The 19,291-nt window shown below is 42.4% G+C and overlaps 1 long non-coding RNA gene across 1 annotated transcript in view; it reads right to left on the bottom strand.

Annotated features, from left to right (window-relative positions):
- Positions 1 to 1,182: 1,182 nt before the first annotated feature.
- Positions 1,183 to 19,291, bottom strand: part of LOC116983911 — a 38,684-nt gene continuing 20,575 nt past the window's right edge. The window contains exon 3 of the long non-coding RNA XR_004414844.1: positions 1,183 to 1,623. This is a non-coding gene — a long non-coding RNA (uncharacterized LOC116983911). The remainder of the gene's footprint in view (positions 1,624 to 19,291) is intronic.

Genomic DNA, 19,291 nt, shown 5'->3' with positions numbered 1-19,291 from the left:
CTTTCCCAAGGCAGCCTGAAGTATGGATGAGGTCGAAGGGCCATGATGGACTGGGCTTCGTCAACATCTCTCTGTAGTTTCTGTGTGTGGAGCACACTAATGTCAGTGCTTTCCTGTCTCCTTGGTTATCTGTGTGGTTGTGCTTTTTGATGTTTGGGAACTACCATTTCAGTCATTACCTTTGTGACGGAGGTGCACTGTAAGTCAGAAATGTTATGAAAGGTGTGATGCAATCTTGCTACACCAACACCTCTGTGTCTGACATTGTGTAAAGCATCAGTTACAAGTGTGGGTTCTGACCAGCCCAAATTGACAAACAATGTGCTTTCACCCTGTGTTAATTAGTACTCCAATTCATTCTGGGTAAAATCAATTTTATGTTGCCCAGTGCAGAAAAAATCCAGTGCTGCCAATTTGCGTTCTAGACATGGATTTTTAACCGAGGTTAGCTGTAGATCACTAGATTGCTTGCCTTTTCATCCAATTATCTATACCTGACTATACTTGGGCCCTCAACCACACAAGCAGGCCTTCTACACCAATGTGGACTCTGCAGACCTCTCACTCAATAAACCAATCTCCTCTTTAAAGCGTTGGTCTTGGGTAGCGGACTGCCTGTCGGTGGGGCTTCCAGCAGTAAAGCAGGCTGTCTGCAGGCAGGAGGTAAAGTAACAGGATAAATACACCTTCCTCAACACCACGATCGCCCACTCCGACCCCACACGTCACCTTGAGGCTAAAGCCCCAGCCAGCACTGACATTGTTGTTAATTGGCATTGCAAAGTCACGGCCAGTGTATTCATGGTGTATATTAACCAGAGTAGCTGCCTACTATTATTCCAATATGCTTCCACAAAGATTAATACTGGCAAGAAGTACTACAGAGTGCTATCACTTTTCCATCAACACTGCCAAGCTGCACGCATGCCAAATATCCTATGAATACCCATGTGGTTAAGCTTTCTAAAGAGAAAGAAATAGCATATTTTTCAAACACCTTTTCAGTGTATTTTCTTTTTCATTTTGTAAATGCCATTAATTCTCAGATTTCATTCAAATAACTGGTGAGCTCCACTTTTTTTTTTTTGGAAAGGAAAGCATAGCCATGTTCTTGTTCTGTGCCCATGAATTAAAGGTTGGAGCAATTAATGGAGATTGTACGCTGCAGCACGTAAAAGCTGCTCCTGGTCACCAGACTGCAAGCACAATTCCAGCTTTGTTACCTCGACAAGGAAGGCCTGTGGTCTTGGTGCCAGCATGAAATTCAATCCAGCTCCGTGCTGATATTTTGGCTCCAGCATTGTTTTTCTGTTTGTTTTCCTTTAAGTCATGAATCAATCTCAATATCTTAATTCTTTCGATGACAATAATTAGGAGGCTTTCGGGGGCCTTGGGAAGGAAAATGCTACTTGCATTCTCATTGCAACGGGGCAGTGCCAACATTCTTGAAATTCATTTACCTCAGCGGCGTACGGTGGAAAGGAAACAACATTCTTGATACAAGAGGCTCCAAATCAAGGCCATGTGAACTGGCAGCCTCTCCACGGGGATGTGAAGAATGGATCCAGGCTGTGAATTCAGTGAGGTCGGAAAATTACCTTGCAACTGGCCCTCTCTTGCAATCTGTAGAGAGAAAGTCACAGCACTTATTCAACGCCCCCCCCCCCCCCCCCCCCCCCCCCCCTCTCCTCCTGAGACAAATACTTTCACAGCGTAAATATCAAACAGCATTAGACAAGGGCAGAAGCACAAGGGGTTCCAGTGTCAATCGATACGATATCCTGTGTTATTGTGAAAGGTGATCTTGCCGAGAGGAGCTCCCAGATCAGTTGCTGCTAATGCCAACATTTCACTGTGAAATTACACCCTCAGTGCTGGAACCCTCCCGCACAATGCAGAATCCTTTCTTTCAGGTTTTGTGTTATTGGACCACATTCAGTCAGCTCTGTAATCAAAACCCACGAAGTCTGAAATGGTGTGAGTGACATACACCAAACAATTGTGTCTTTTGAGCTTGATGGGCAGACTGATGTTTGAAGTTTGTGAATGGTGGTGCTTCCTCCTCCGCACACAGTTGCAAACCACTTCACCCCCATCACAAGCAACACTTGATAGTCGGCAGCAAGGTGGTGCACTTCAAAGTGGATTAACATCGAGCTAAAGGCAGTGGGCTCAGGTATGAAGCAAGCCACAGTTGAGAAGCCTGTGAGCATTTATGGTTGAGGGCTCACACACAAATAATCATAGGTGATAAATGGAAAATGAAACACTTGTAATTTTAATCCAGTTGGGATTAATTAAAGACACGAGTGAACTCTGATTTATGGCTTGTGGACTATTCCACTGTACACACCATACCAACTACACTGGGATATGCTATTTGTCTTCCTCATGTAACTATCCTTTAGTTTAGACCTACATCACGGAAACAGGCCCCTCCAGCCCACCGAGTCCACGCCGACCAGTGATCCTCTCATGGGACCCATGATGACAGTAGTTTGGGTTCATAATTAGCTTGGTCATGGAAGACAGAGTGTAGCAGTGGAGAGGTGTTTCTCTGACTAGCGGTTCCTCTCCCTCCTTTAAGAAACGCTGGGGTTATATTTTCTGACAGACAAATAGTCTTTAATGAGAGCTTCGTCTGCTAACAAATTAGTTGACACATTGTTTGTGGAATACTACCCAATACAATAAGTGTTGTCTCTCAGAAATGGTTTACAAGGACAATTGTTCCTTTGGGACAGTCGGTGCACTATTTGAACAATGTGCATATCTCACCAGTTTACCAGGAAGTCTTGAAGTGTCCTTTCTCTGTGATGCCACAATGTTCAAGAGTTCAGAATGAATACAAAGTTAGCAGTATCTGAATCATAATCAAAATTAGATATGTTCCTACTCACACCGTAAAAGCAGACCCAGGAACTTGAGGTATGACTATTGTGTAGAATTGGATTATTTACTTGGAGATGAGAGCTTGAGGTGGAGCATGGCAAAGAACTGATTATACAAATTGGAAAGCTGGACTAGCTTGAAGCCCTCTGTATCTCAGGGAATCAAATGCCAAGCTGCCTTACAACACAGCACAAATCCTGCAACCCACCAGAACACTTGTGAAACATAGAAACATAGAAGCATAGAAAATAGGTGCAGGAGTAGACCATTCAACCCTTCGAGCCAGCACTGACATTCAATATGATCATGGCTGATTATCCAGAATCAGTACCCTGTTCCTGCTTTCTCCCCATATCCCTTGATTCCGTTAGCCCTAAGAACTATATCTAACTCTCTCTTGAAAATACCCAAAGAATTAGCCTCCGCTGCCTTCTGTGGCAGAGAATTCCCCAGATTCACAACTCTGTCTGAAAAAGTTTTTCCTCATCTCAGTCCTAAATGAAGAGAGTGAGAGAGCTGAAGCTGGTGCTCCCAGCATATAGGGCTAGTTATCCCATGTTTGTATGTCATCACTGAATGGCAGTGCGTAGATGTGGAGAAAGAAGGAGTCACAGATTCATTGAATGGTCTTGATGGTTATTGTGCAAGTGTAAAAAGAGAAGGCATTACTAACAATGCTCTATAATCTCTGAGTAAGCAGCAGAACCAGGCTAGGAGAACCTTTCTGAGTAGTACAATGTAGAGTATGGCTGACTGCATTAAAGACTAGAAGAGGCAGATAATTCCAAGGAAGGATATCAGCCCCAGTCACAACCACATAAACAAGTTCTGCCCAGAGACAAGAATAGATTCCTAACGGAATGGTTTGATTGGGAAACCATGGGAGAGAGGCTAGGAGCTTATAAAAGGACTGGACAAGCTAGATGCAGGAAAAATGTTCCCAATGTTGGGCAAGTCCAGAACCAGGGGCCACAGTCTTAGAATAAAGGGGAGGTCATTTAAGACTGAGGTCAGAAAAAACTTTTTCACCCAGAGAGTTGTGCCTGCCACAGAGGGCAGTGGAGGCCAAATCACTGGATGGATTTAAGAGAGAGTTAGATAGAGCTCTTGGGGATAGTGGAGTCAAGGGATATGGGGAGAAGGCAGGCACGGGTTATTGATAGGCGACGATCAGCCATGATCACAATGAATGGCGGTGCTGGCTCGAAGGGCCGAATGGCCTCCTCCTGCACCTAGTTTCTATGTTTCTATGAGCTAACAATACACATCAGGAGGCCCAGAGATGGGTGAGTGCGGTCAACTCGGTTGCTCAAAGCAAGATTTACAGGAATCCAATAATATGGCTCCCACCATCTTTACAAGGAGATAAGAAATAGCCATTAAGTGCTATAGTTGCACATAAAACAAGTGTTAACTAGTTTGCAGAAAAGGCTCAGGTTCCCCCTCTGTACATGTGTGCACAGAAGTTTGGATTAGATGCAATTTGCCCATTCTCAACACCCACAAGTTTAAACACACTATTTCCCCTCAAAGCTAGATTTGAGCATACAAGCTTTACGCAAAGGTTTGGAAATGCAACCAAATTCCGTTAAATTTTTGAGGGAAAGATCCCTGACAACTGAAGTGAGTAACTCAAGGCTAATGAGGAAACTAATTCAATTCCAGCTTAACGGACAGATATTAAGCATGACAAAATCTAATGATCATCTTGACTGGTTTCTGTGCCACAGGTTTCATGAATGTTAAATGTAATTAGTTCAATTATTCAACATTGTAATAGGAAATTAAATTATCTTATAAAATAATACTTGCAGCTCTGATTACTTCATTCCTTTTGAGATTTAATTTCTGAATCCATTTAGTGGATACTGCAGCTGGAGTGTGCAGCATGGCCAACTTGTGCACTGAACTGCAATGGAATAACCTGTCAGTATATATTCCTGTTTCATACTTATATCAAAATCATAGTAGACACCTGTGCCCTGTTCTCACGCTGAGGGAGAAAGAAAAGTTTAGTTTAGTTTAGAGATACAGCGCAGAACAGGCCCTTCGGCCCACCGAGTCCATGCCGACCAGTGCATCAACATTATCCTACTCACACTAGAGACAATTTTTACATTTATCAAGCCAATTTACCCACATACCTGTATGTCTTTGGAGTGTGGGAGGAAACCTGAAGATTTCAGAGAAAACCCACGCAGGTCACGGGGAGAACGTTACAAACTCCGTACAGACAGCACCTGTAGTCAGGATCGAACCCGGATCTGTGGCACTGCAAGCGCTGTAACGCAGCAACTCTACCGCTGTGCCACCGTGCCGCCAAGTAAGCAAGAAGTAGTCAAGTGATGTTGCAGGCCATAGAGTGACAAGTTGCACAGAGGGCTAACATGGAATAGTAAAGGCAACTGACCTGGATATGGTTGATGGGGAATGGTAACTAGAATTGGAATTGGGATGATACTGCAAATGTTGTGCTCACTGAAGTCCCGTGAGCATTAATTTGATAATCTGCTGCAGTGACTTGGGTGGGGGTTAGATACAGTATTAGCTGGGATATTCCTATTCATCTTATTCTAATTCCTTTATTTAATGATGTTATATTTGGTATTGCAAGCACTCGCGCCATTTTCTCTGACCTCTCTTTCTAAGGACAGAGAATAAATTTCCATTTGCCTTAATTCTGGGAAATTCATAACACATTCATTTGTAGGATGTATAAAGTTGAATAAATTTTGGAGCGATATATTTGATATATTTACAAAGCTTTTCAAGTCAAGAATAGAACCTAATACGGAAATGGATTATCTTTGGAATAATAGTAGAAGATATCAATTTAAATAAGGACCAAAAAGTTTTTTTTAATTATGGGTTAATAATTGGAAAGAAATTGATACTTACATTTTGGAAAAATACAGCTATTCCAACTGTTAAAATGTGGATTAGGAATATGATGGACATAGCACGCCTTGAAGAAATGAGACTCCGACTAATAGATAAATATGACCAATTCTTAAGGAGTTGGTCCCCTTTCATCGACTTTTTGGAATCATGTGATTCAGCGGTACCATAAAGATTACTGATTTCAGGTCATGCCGTGGACTAGATTACATCTCCGAATAAAGATTTGAAAATTTCTCTTTTAAGGGTCTTTTTCTCCTATTTCTATTTTCCACTTTTTCTTTTCTTATACACACACTTCACGTTTTTCTATTTTCTACTATCTATTTTTCCTCTTTTTCTCTTCTCCAATTTAAAAAAAAAAAAATTTCCCCTTCTTCTTTGTCTTTCTTATTTCCTTTTCAAAAACATAAAACTAGAGGTTGTTACATAGAATGTATTACGTTATGACATAGTTGGCACCTAAAATTAGGTCCCACTGTATTGTTTTGTATTGCACTAACTTCTAATAATTAAAAAAAGAGTCAAGAATCAAGTCAGAAATGTTTGTCGTACGTACCAACAATGGAACAATGAAATTCTTACTGCAGCAGCATAACAGGCCTGTATGCACAATGAACATAGAACATATATAATAAACGAAATTCAATAAATAGATAACTCCAATAGTAGTGAAGAAAACTAAAGTCCCCAGTGCAATCAAAGGCTGGCCATAGTTCATAGTTGATGTTAATGTCCTGTAGTGTTCAAGAGCCTGATGGTTGAGGGGAAGATGCTATTCTTCACTCTGTTGGTCATGGTTTTCAGACTCTTTTCTTTCCGATGGTAGGAGTGAAATGAGAGCATGGCCAGGGTCAGGTGGTCACTTGATGATATAGGCCTTTTCAAGGCAGCGCCTCCTATAGATCCCTTTGATGGTGGGTGGTCAGTACCTGTGATGCAGCCTCCACCACTTTCTGCAATTCCTTTGTTCCTCGGCAGTTGAATTGCCAAACCAGGCCGTGAAGCAACCCCATCCAAAGGTGTGTGGGGTGGTAGGTTAGTTGGTCATTGTAAATTGGCCACCGTGTGTATATAAATGGTACAATCTAGGGGAGAATTTTTTTTAAATGGGATTTACTGTGGTGTAGGATTAATTTATATGGGTGATTCACGGCCTATTTCTGCATCTCTCTATGGCCCAGTCTATGAAAATGTCATATGAGACAGGATCAGAATCAGTGGAGCAGGCATCAAGCAAACTGACTGGAGACTAATGCCTCTGCAGAGGTGAGGAGGGAGAACCCTGGGAGACTTGAGGGTGGATATTGAGCGCAGGACTCTGCAGCAGGGATTCCGGGAACATGGGAGAGTAGAACTCTGCTGCATAGGATTCTGGGAACTTGAGAAAAGGCTTGAGGAGACTGTAACCTCAAAATGATCTCTTCCTGTTAACTCCATTAAAAATCCTTCTGTACAGTTGCACACACAATAAAGGTGTAATTTAGTATTTTAGTTTAGAGAGACAGCGTGGAAACAGGCCACTCGGCCCACCGAGTCCGCGCCGACCAGTGATCCCCACACATTAACATATTCCTATACACACTGGGGATAATTTACAATTTTACCAAGCCAATTAACCTACAAACCTGTACGTCTTTGAACTGTGGGGGAAAACCGTAGATTCCAGGAGAAACCCTCGCAGGTCCCGGGGAGAACGTGCAGACTCCGTATAGACAGCACCCACAGTCAGGATTGAATTTGGATCTCTGCCGCTGTAAGGCAGCAGCTTTACCATTGCAACGTGCCACCCACACAATTAATTTTTTTGTAAATATTCTATGGTGCCTACCTGCCACTAACCTCAGAGATTGGTTTGGACATATTTTTAAAAATTCCTTTGTATTCTTGATTTTTCAATGGATTTTCTGTAGAATATTAGGCAGTGTTGTATACATAGAGCATCTCAGAATGATTAAATTATCACATAGCCAACACCTCAGGCAGCTCCAGAATGACCAGATTCTTGAATTGCTCCAATAAATGTTTCTGGTTCTTGAGTGAGACCTCTAGATTTCAGCTCTGGAGTTCATGGAAAGATAATTTCAATTCTTGCAATGAGTCCTTTCCAATGTGTTCTGTTTAAATGACCGTAATTATCATACTCCCCAACAACATGCATATTCCAAAGATCCCTGAAATGGCTAAATATTAAATTTAATATTTAATATTAAATTTATTAAAATTTAATATTAAATAACTCACAACAACCAGTGCAAATATAGGTATCACCAGAACTGTGTGCAGTTCGAGTCGAAGGAAGGAAAGGTTCGCAGAGGAGGTTGTCAAAATGATGCCGGGATTGGAGGGTATTACCTTAGAGGAGAGGTTGAATGAAGGTAGACTATTTTCTCTGGTACTGTATTTCAGTGACTGAGGCGAAATCTGATAGTTATAGGAGGCATAGATAGGGTAGACAGGCAGAACCTTCCTCCCAGGGTGGAAATGTCAAAGACCAGAGGACTTAGCCTTAAGATAAGAGGGACAACATTGAAAGAAGATGTGCAGGGCAAGGTTTTTTAACACAGTGAGTGGTGGGTGCTTGGAATGTGCTGCCAGGGGAGGGGGTGGTTGGGGTAGATGCATCTGTAACATTTAAGGAGGTTTTAGATAGGCCCATAGATACGCAGGTAATGGAGGGATATGGATCACATGCAGGCAGAGGAGGTTAGTTTAACCTGGCATGGACATTGTGGCTCTAAGGTCTGTTGCTGCGTTGTATAGTTCTATGTGCCCTGGGGTTGGAAAATTGCTCATAATCTGTAGGGTTGACACATTTGCTGACACTGTAATCACAGAATGGTTGCTACATAGAATGAGATCATTCTGATTGTTGAGTCCATCCCAGATTTATGCAGGAGTAATCCAACTCGAGCTAGCCCCACACCCACTACACTTCAAATTCATCTCTTGTGCAATAAAAATAGCAGGAGTAGGTCTCCTGGCCCCTCAGGCCTTGCCCACCACTCAATATGGTCACAGTAGATCTGCCCAGACCCCAACTGCTGCTCTATCGTTTTCCTTTGTCCTTATTTGTCTGTGTGCAAATGATTACAAATCCAATATATTTAACCATTTATGGTGGACCAATCTTCTCATTCCTGGAAAAAAAGCATCATAAATTGGGCGGCACGGTGGCACAGTGGTAGAGTTGCTGCCTTACAGTGCTTGCAGCGCCAGAGACCAGGGTTCAATCCCGACTGCAAGTGCTATCTGTGCGGAGTTTGTACGTTCTCCCCGTGATCGTGTGGGTTTTCTCCGAGGTCTTTGGTTTCCTCCCACACTCCAAAGACGTACAGGTATGTACGTTAATTGGCTTGGTACATGTGTAAATTGTCCATAGTGTGTGTAGAGTTAATGGGATGGGATAGTGTTAATGTGCAAGGATCGTTGGTCAGCGCAGACTCGATGGGCCGAAGGGCCTGTTTTCACGCAGTATCTCTAAACTAAACTAAATTCTCTTCTATACTGCCTCCTTTGCTGCTCTATTCTTTCTTAAATAAGAGGATTGAAACTCTTATTTGCACCATCTCCCTGTATAATTCACCACCAGCCTCACCATCTCCCTGTATAATTGCAACAATACATCTCTATTTCTCTTGTGATACTTGATTGCGACCATTCCTGATCCCGAGTCTCAACCCAATAAATCGGCCAACCCTTTTCCTTCCGCAGATACTACCTGACCCATTGAGTTCTTCCAACAATTTGCTCTTGCTCAAGATTCCAGCATCGATTATCTATTGTGTCTCCCTTTGAAACACTGCTGTTGAATCTGTTCCCTGAATCTGCTCCCAGTAACCTCACTACCAAAGCAATCCAGATCCTAACTACTTGCAGTGTTGAAAAACTTTTCCCCAGGTCTCTGTTGGTTCTTTTGCCAATCACCATATAATCTTCCCTAATTATTTATCCTTCCAGTAATGGGAGCTGCTTCTCGCTTTCTACTGCCATATCTTTCAATTATTGGAACTACAGTGCTTCCTGCATTCCCCTGTGCCATGGACTGATGGCCAGAGTCCAGGTACCAAACTACTGAATAATGTTTACATTGCTCAGCATTCAACTTTGTCTTTCCAAAACTGACCAATATAAGTCATATCTAATCAGGCAACTAATACAGCTTGTGACACTTGACCTCCTGCCCTAGATAAATAACAATCTGACATTACAAATCCTTTACAGACAAGCAACAATTGAGACAATTAGATGATGTTCAGGACTTTGCTTACTTAACTGTGAGCCATTGCATCAGCTCCCCTCGGGGAAAAGTCCTAGAATATATTTCAAATATAATTATTTTCTTAATCATTAAACTCCCAAAGATGTAGTACTGAAGTAAAATGGGAAAAGAAATTCAAAATAGTTGAGGGTTTTGTTTGTTTAAATGGTAAGCATGATTGTCATTCCTAAATTCATCTTTGAACATTATTGCCCTTTCAAAGGGTTCATATTACGGAGCATTTGGTGATTAAAGTTGTGAAATGTTAGCAGGTTTTGTGTTCCACAGATATCCATTTGCTGACCAGATGAGCAGAGATAAAGCAAATGATTAATAGTTTCTGCTGACTGACGGTGAACTTTACAGAACAGCAACGTGACAGGGAACAGTTTTGAATCATCTTTTCTCAGTCATGCCTTCAGGAGTTGCAGTCAGTCTGGATAGGCACACTCCAGGTGTAAAGTGTATTATATTTGAGCGCTAGAGGTCAAACTTTAACAGTCACGGTGTGTAATCCATCAAATCACTGAAGGTTCTTTTCCGTTTTACCTTCCGAAATGGGAAATGCACTGGATATATTTACTGAAGTCGGTCGATAATTGTCAGCAATATTCTCATCAGAGGCATTGCTGAATGTCAAAACACATCTTACTTCTCAACTGCGACCTTTCAGGGTCTTTGGAGAATCCTGATTGCAACTTCCCACATTATTTGGAACACCTGGTCTCTTCAACCTGCAATTTGAACACGTACAGTAAGCAATGGAGATTCCTGCGATTCTTATCCTCCCGTGGCCTTGCAGCTGTACGCAGCTGTGTGTTTATATGACTGTACCAAATGGCTTTTGCATTTTGCACAAAATGTAAAATGTGACCAGCACACAACCATCAATATGCAGCCAACAAAAATACTTAACAGCAGCTAGAAAGACAGAAGCTGTCTAGAAACATCCCAAGGGAAACATAAGAACATAATACCAACACTAACTCTTATCTACCTGCACATATTCCATATCCCTCCATTTCCTCCATATCCATATGCCTCTCCAAAAGCCTCCCACATGCTGCTATCGTATTTGCTTCACCCACTGCCCCCAGCAGTGTGTTACTCACCACCCTCTGTGTAAACAACTGTCCTACACATCATCTTTTAACTTAGCCACTCTCACCTTAAAGCTGTGCCCTCTAGTATTTGATTTTTCCATCCTGGGAAATCAAAAGTCATCTTAAGTAGGTTACATTAAGCAACCCAGCCCTGGCCATTTACATAATTTTTTGTACACGTCCATCTCCCAATATAACAACATAAAAACATAAGCAGAAGCAAAACTGGGCCTTTCTGGCCCTGCTCTGCGATTTAATAAGTTAATGGCGGATGTTTTGCGTTGCTTTCTTATAATATATTTTATTTATCATTTATAGTTCTGGCTCTTTCAATATCCAGAAGTTTATACATCTGCATTTTGAAAGAAAATAAAACAGACAATTCTGGACCTACTTTGCAGGTTGGGCAGCATCTGTGGGAAGAGAAACAGAGTTAACGTTTCTGGTTGAAGACCCATCACTCGGTTTTAAATGAAGTCAGTATCCGGGCTACCTGTGCCTCGGTCTTCTTGTAAGGAATTCCAAAGATTTACTGTGCTCTGTGAAGAAATTTCTATCCACCTTGGTCCTGAATTTTTGACTCTGAATATTGTGGACTGTGAGCCCTTAGCTGGAGACAGTCCAGCCAGGGAAGACAGCAATCCTGCATCTACACTATCAAGCACCGTAAGAATGGTGACTGGTTCAATAGAGATGATTTCTCATCCTTCTGAACCACTTATCACCGACCACCAATCCATGCCCCCCCACCACCCCTTCACCACCCCCCCCCACCTACTACCCAAGCCCATCCACCGCCCACCCACTCCCTACCCTCCCCATCCCCCCACACCCACTACCCACCCACCCCCACCCTCCCACAACCAGTCCCCACCCTCCTCCCCCCACCCCAGTCCCCTTCTCCCCCTATCCCAGTCCCCTCACCCACACCCACCCCCTCACCCCCAGACGCAGCCCCCCACAGCCCAGACCAACCCCCCCCCCCCCACACCACTCACACCTCACCACCACATCCACCCACCCACCCCACTTCCACACACCCCTCCCCCCTCACCAGTCCCAGGAATGAAGTTAGTGAACCTTTGTTGCTCTCCCTCTATCTCAAGTGACATGCTCTTCTAAAGGGGCCCCTTTCGAGGGAAGTTTTTTTGCAGACTTTAGAAACCTTGGGAATTTCTTTTATTTTGAAGCAAGGAACAAACAAACTACTCAATTCTGCAAGAAAGTAGTTGAAAAAACGGTATAAATAACCACTTTGGATGAATTCTTATCTACAATGCAATACAACTCCAGCCAAATGCCCAGACTTAATACTAAACAGTTCCATTCAGATTTTATGTGTGTCTATTAACCCTGATACGATTCCCCATTGTCATAGTTCTGTGACAAAAGGCAATGGGAGTGTGCATATTAAATGTTGAGCATTGCCCAGCTGTAGGGAATTAAAGAAAAAACAAATGGAACTTCTTGCTTCAACTAAAACCATTCACTTAACATCAGCCTGTGGTCTGACAGCACCCAAATATAATGGAAAAGGGAACAAAGTTTTAATGAATTGATTGCTTGAGCTTGACTCCAGAATGACCGAGTGACTTTGTATAACCTAATTTGACTCAAACTCCAACTTTCTTAACAATTGAAATAAACTTCAAGAACCATGCTCTCCCTGACAAAACCTTCGTTAAGCTAATAGGATTTGAATAGTTAACGTACATAAAACATTACAGCAGAGGAAAGAGACCCACAATGTTCACGCATTAGTTGGTCTATTATCCTCCTTAGAAATGTCCTTAGCAACTATCTTACCCTAATCCAAGATGTCATCTGTCCATTAACCCTCTACGGATGCTGTCTGACCTGCTAAGTTCCTCCAGTAGGTAGTTTTGTTTTGCGCTCAATTACAGCATCTGCAATCTCTTGTGCCTGCATCTATCCCATCTTCCTCACTTGCACTATCCCAAAAGTTGGAACCTGTTCTCTGCAACATGGTGCCATTTCACACTATTTTCTCAGAACTGATTCACTTGGACTGCTACATGTGTTCCAACCACCATTAAAAGATGGAGTTTCACTTTATTTGGTACGGGTTAGCGTTAATGAGTGCTAGTCACTTCTGATACACTACCTCCTACTAATGTATCCAGCATGGTTAGTGCAACCTGAGCACTGAAGTTACAGTATTACCATGAGTATGGAACATGAACTTCTCTAGCTGCCGGTATTACAAATCATTGTAGTTGGTTAATCATGCGAAGAATCCACTTTTCAAAGATACTGAATTTCGCCTCAAAACCCAAACAAATTAATGAAATGATGAGAAAAATCCTACACAGTCATAGGTACTCACGAAGCCAAGCATTCAGTTCTTGATAGTGCTTCAATTAAATCAGAAAGAATGAGGAGATGCCTTTTCTTGGATTGCAATGATATTCTGAAACTACAAATTCCCAGAAGCAAAGTAACTTACGGTGAGCAAAACCTTAGCAAGGAGTTCAGTTGAAGAATCTAATTAGTTGCAGGATAACATGGAAATAATGGACTTCAACCGTTTAGTGCCTCCCTGGAGCATTATCCATTAGAGAACAAATTGTGTGAGAGCTTTGTGTCGGATGTTTTATTCATTCCTACAGATGGTAGATTTTGGCAGTGCAAGAATAGAGTCAAAAGAGTATGACTAAAATCATCAGCGGCACATTATTGATAATTAATTAGCCGCATGTGCTAATTCTAATCCATCTTTTTAATTAGCTGTTAATGATTTATACTTCTCGAACCCAGACATTGCCATTGCGCTGTTAAGTCTTAAACCTCTATCCAGGTAACAGTAATGGGTGGGGGAGGGGGAAGCCAGTTTTAGAAAGGAACCAATTTATAAAATCTGTAGCGTTGTCAAGTTTGTTGATTAATTACTCGAGGGCTAAATGCAATTAGCATATCTCTGACCTTAGTCAAGGATACTTCGAAGCCTCTTGAAAATATTGCGATAGATACACCATTTGCAAATTATTTATATATAACTATAGTAAATGTATAATATGGTATCATTTTTGGTTTAACTTAAAGGTGGTGTTCAATGGAACAAGCATGGGGCAAAGGAATGCGCAATAATGTGTAATTGTGTTTTATATTTAATATCTAATCAAGTCCAGTGAGCATAATGCCCCTGTCCCACTTAGGAAACCTGAACGGAAACCTCTGGAGACTTTGCGCCCCACCCAAGGTTTCCGTGCGGTTCCCGGAGGTTTTATGTCAGTCTCACTACCTGCTTCCACTACCTGCAACCTCCGGGAACCGCCTGCAACCTCCGGGAACCGTACGGAAACCTTGGGTGGGGCGCAAAGTCTCCAGAGGTTTTCGTTCAGGTTTTCTAAGTGGGACAGGGGCTTTAGGGTGCATGAGTACATTTAAAGATTTAAGTAAATATCTCCCATGAGTGCAATGTTGCCATTAGTAAACCGACTTCCTAAATACAACATGTATTGTACTGTTGGTGTTGTGTGCTTTGGGCCAAACAATAACATTGCTGCTCTGTGCCAAATCCCGATCAGAGGCTCTGGATAATTATGATCAATTTATTTTAGGAAGAATCTTGAAATAGAAATTTAGAAGTAAGAATTTGGGCAGGTACTATCATAACATTTAGCAGGTACTATCTTAACATTTTAGCGACATTTAGACAGATACATGGGTAGGATAGGTTTATGGGTCAAGTATGAGCAGGTGGGACTAGTGTAGATCGGTCATCTTGGTAGACATGGGCAAGTTGGGCCGAAAGGCCTGTTTTCACACAATTTGACAATGACGCTCCATGTCTCTAATTTGTACGGAAAATGAGGACGAGCTGGATCTAAGTGTGAAGCTTACAAAAACAGATGGCCACTGGCAAATTGTAAAAGGTCTGAAGAGGTACACAAGTACAGCAAATATCAGATTATAGAGGGAAAGTGAATTCTAAGTTGTTATAATACTTGGCAATGCTCCCTGTCACTTGAAACACAAGAGACTGCACATGCTGGAATCCTGAGCCAAATACAAACTGTTGGAGAAACTCAATAGGGACCTGAAGCATTGTCTGTCTATTTCCCACCACAGATGCTGCCTGACCTGCTGATGTCCTCCAGCAGTTTGTTTTTAGCTTTTTGTGACTTTGATTTTTCGTACAGGACCAGCTCTTTTATCTAACAGCTTATTTGTCTTTCAATCTCTGCATTGTTAGTGTCTGGACTTTCTGTTTATTGTCTCCATCTTGCTTTTTCTCAGTCTTATTATTTCTCCAATCAGCCATCACCTTTTTGTTGAAAATATTACTGCAAGAATGCATTGAGGTGATTTTTGCTTACCTCTGCTTCTAAAAATTCTGCTTCTAAACTGGTTTGGAAATATATCACCATTCATTCATTATGGCTGGGTCGAAATCATGGCAATAACAACCTAACAAGACTAAGTGAAAGTCCGCACCAGAAGGACTGCTGTAGTTGCAGGACCTTCACGAGGACTATAAGAGATGGGCAAGAAATTATGGCATAGAATTGTCATTCAGACAAAAATGCATTAAAATGAGGGCATTTTGTGATGAACTTAAGTTTCTTGCCATTGTTAAGTTGGCAAGTAGCCAGCAACTGAGATTCATGTTCAGTACAAGGTTCCTGGGACTCAGGAAACAGACCATTATAAAGCAGTGAGCTTTAAGTACATGCCGTCAACTTCAAATAAACACTCAATCTTGCAATTACTTTGTTCTCTGGAGCATGGTTTAGCAGAGATTTCTTCTATCTATATAGACTCTGGAAAAGTTTGGAGCCTTCAAACAAATATCAGCAATTTGTGTTTGATAGGATTGATTAGAAGGTGGTGCAGCATGCATAAGGCATGCCTGCAGTCATCAAATGGGGCACCTAGTTGGATAGACCGCATTTGGAGTATTGTATGCTGTACTGGTAGCCCCATTACAGGAAGGATGTGGAGGTTTGGAGATGGTGCAGGCAAGGTTTACCAAATGGTTACCTGAATTAGAGGGTATCACCTGTAAGGAGAGATTGGACAAACCTGGTGTGTAGGAAGGAACTGCGGATGTTGGCTTACACCGAAGATAGACAAAATGCTGGAATCAGGGGCTCACTCTCCCCTTTCTCTCATTCTGAAGAAGGGTCTTGACCAGAAACGTCACCCATTCCTTCTATCCAGAGATGCTGCTTGTCCCGCTGAGTTACTCCAGCATTTTGTGTCTATCTTTGGACAAACCTGGATTGTTTTCTCTAAAATGCCAGAGATTGAGGGTAGATACGATAGAAATATATACAATAATGTGAAGGATAGACAGGGTAGATAGTCAGAACCTCTTACCCAGTGTGGATATGTCCAGTTTTATTTTACACACAGAGAGTGGTGAATGGTTGGAACGCACTGTCAGGGGTGGTGGTGGAAGCAGTTGTGATACTGGCATTTAAGATGCATTGTAGATAGATACATGGATCTGCTGTGAATGGAGCATGTGCAGACAGATAAGAGTTTATCTTGGCATCATGTTTGACAAAGACAAAGACATTGTGGGCTGAAGGACCTGTTCTTTGCCATTCTATGTTCTATGTTCTACTGGCTCAGTCAAACTGAATTTTATCTACGCCCTTGGGCATCAATGTCAAGGACGTTGTTGCATATGGTTAATAATTAATAAATTCAAGATTCAATTTAATTGTCACATGTACCAATTAAGGTACAGTGAAATTTGAGTTACCATACAGCCATACTAAATGAAAAGCAACAATACACACAGCCACATAAAATAAAATTTAACATAAACATCCACCACAGCGGAATCCACATTCCTCACTGTGATGGAAGGCAATAAAGTTCAGTCATCTTCCTCCTTTGTACACCCGTGGTCGGGGCTAAAGCCTCCGCACTTGCCGTTGCCGATGGTCCGCTGTTCAAGCCTTCTCGTCGGGATGATTGAAACTCCGGCATCGGGACGGATCGGAACACTCCACAGCCTGGAGCTCCCGAGTTGGCTGCTTCTAACCGGAGACCGCTGCTTCACGGTGTTATAGTCCACAGGCCCTGCGGTCGGAGCTCCTACACTGGCGATCCTTGGCAAAAGATCCCAGGCTCTGCGATGGTAAGTCCACGCCACGCCCGCGGCTTGAAGCTCCGGGCCGGGCTCCAGGAAAGGCCGCACCCCTCCACGTTGTAGGCCTCAGGGGGGGACGGAGATGCGACACGGAGAAAAATCGCTTCTCTGTCGAGATAAGTGACTGGAAAAAAATTCCCCCGATTCCCACCCACCCCCCGCATCCCCTCATAAAAAATACCAAGAGACATTAAAACAAACATTCAAGACATACTTAAAATAATAAAACCAGAGAAGGGACGAGACAGACTGGTGGCGAGGCGGCCATTACAGGTGCCACCCAGTGGCACTTATTCCCCTTGACTATCTGTTCCTGTATTTCTGTTCACCAGTGGCATGTTATGTTTACCATAATCTTGTAAATTGACGCATGTGATGTATTAGTAGAGGCTGCATATATCAGCATGCGGTGAGAGTGCCCCAATTGATCTATCTGAGGAGAGATGGTGATAGGAGGGCTCCTGAGATACTAGGGGCAATTTACTGAAGCCAATTCATCAACAAACGCACAAGTCTTTGGGATGTGGGAAAAAACTGGAGCACCCGGATAAAACCCAGGCAGTCACAGGGAGAACATGGAAACTCCACATAGACAACACCCGAGGTCAGGATCAAAACTGGGTCTATGAGGCGGCAGCTCTAACAGCTGCACCACGGTGACCAGAAAACACAAATGTTTGCCTTTATTGAGAGAGAATTTGAATACAAGAGTAAGGAAGTATTACAGCAATTGTATTGGGTAGCGGTGAGACTGTACAGAATTGTGTATAGTTGAGGTCAACTTTCCTAAAAAATATACTTGCCACAAAGTGTGTGCGTCTAGGATTCACAGACTTGTTCTGGTGATGGCGCCTACGATAGAGGACTGTGCAGGTTTGGTCACCGTGTTCATTCAAAATAGATATCCACTTATGGACATTTGTTTGGTTTATTGTCACGTGTACCGAGGTACAGTGAAAAGCTTCTGTTGCGTGCTATCCTGTCAGCGGAAAGACAATACATTAAGGGAATGTGTGGATGCTGCAAGAAATGGTGCTGAGGTAGAAGATTAACAATGATTTTGATGAATAGTGGAGCAAGCTAGGATGATCAAAAAGAATAATTTTGACCAATATTTCTTATATTCTTAAACAGAAATTAATTTACCACAGTCACAATTCATCCATTTGGGGGGAAGAAATTCCTCTGGGCTGCAGGTGCATTAATTGCCATGTAGTTAAGCAAACTTTTTTGCCATAGCTCCAATAATGCCACAGAGTTGCAGCAGTAAATATTTTCAGAACTCACTTTTAATTAAAAACCTGACTAATTGAAACAGGGATTGTACCAACAATACTTCCCAGTCCATCATCGGCTCGGACCTCCCTGCCATCGAGGGGATCTACCGCAGTCGCTGCCTCAAAAAGGCTGCCAGCATCATCAAGGACCCACACCATCCTGGCCACACACTCATCTCTCGGCTGCCATCAGGTAGAAGGTACAGGAGCCTGAAATCTGCAACATCCAGGTTCAGGAACAGCATCTTCCCCACAGCCATCAGACTATTAAACACAACTTCAAACAAACTCTGAACCATAACAGCCTATTGCACTTTATCTGTTTATTTATGTGTGTGTATATATTTATTCTATGGTATATGGACACACTGATCTGATCTGTGTTTATGCCTACCATATCCTGTTGTGCTGCAGCAAGCAAGAATTTCATTGTCCTATCTGGGACACATGACCATAAACTCTCTTGACTTGACTTGACTTACCATGGATATTTTCAAGCTAAATGGAGGAAATAGGAATGCAATGGAACTGTTCTCTATTCCTCAGCTCACAACTGCTGATGGATGTCATATTCGACAACTCTCCATGCTAATGATAACTTAGGTGGCTTTCAACATCGTGCAACATTGGTAACCAAATCACATTTGTATTTGATCTGATTATTCATCCCTCTGGCAAACAGTAGAGATATATGTATATTTAGTCAAAAGCTATTATCCATCTCACTGAGTGG

Source organism: Amblyraja radiata, chromosome 19 (genome assembly GCF_010909765.2).
Source record: "Amblyraja radiata isolate CabotCenter1 chromosome 19, sAmbRad1.1.pri, whole genome shotgun sequence".
Lineage (NCBI taxonomy): Eukaryota > Metazoa > Chordata > Chondrichthyes > Rajiformes > Rajidae > Amblyraja > Amblyraja radiata.
The sequence above is the reverse complement of the archived record's forward strand: the minus strand, read 5'-3'. Positions and strand labels throughout refer to the sequence as shown.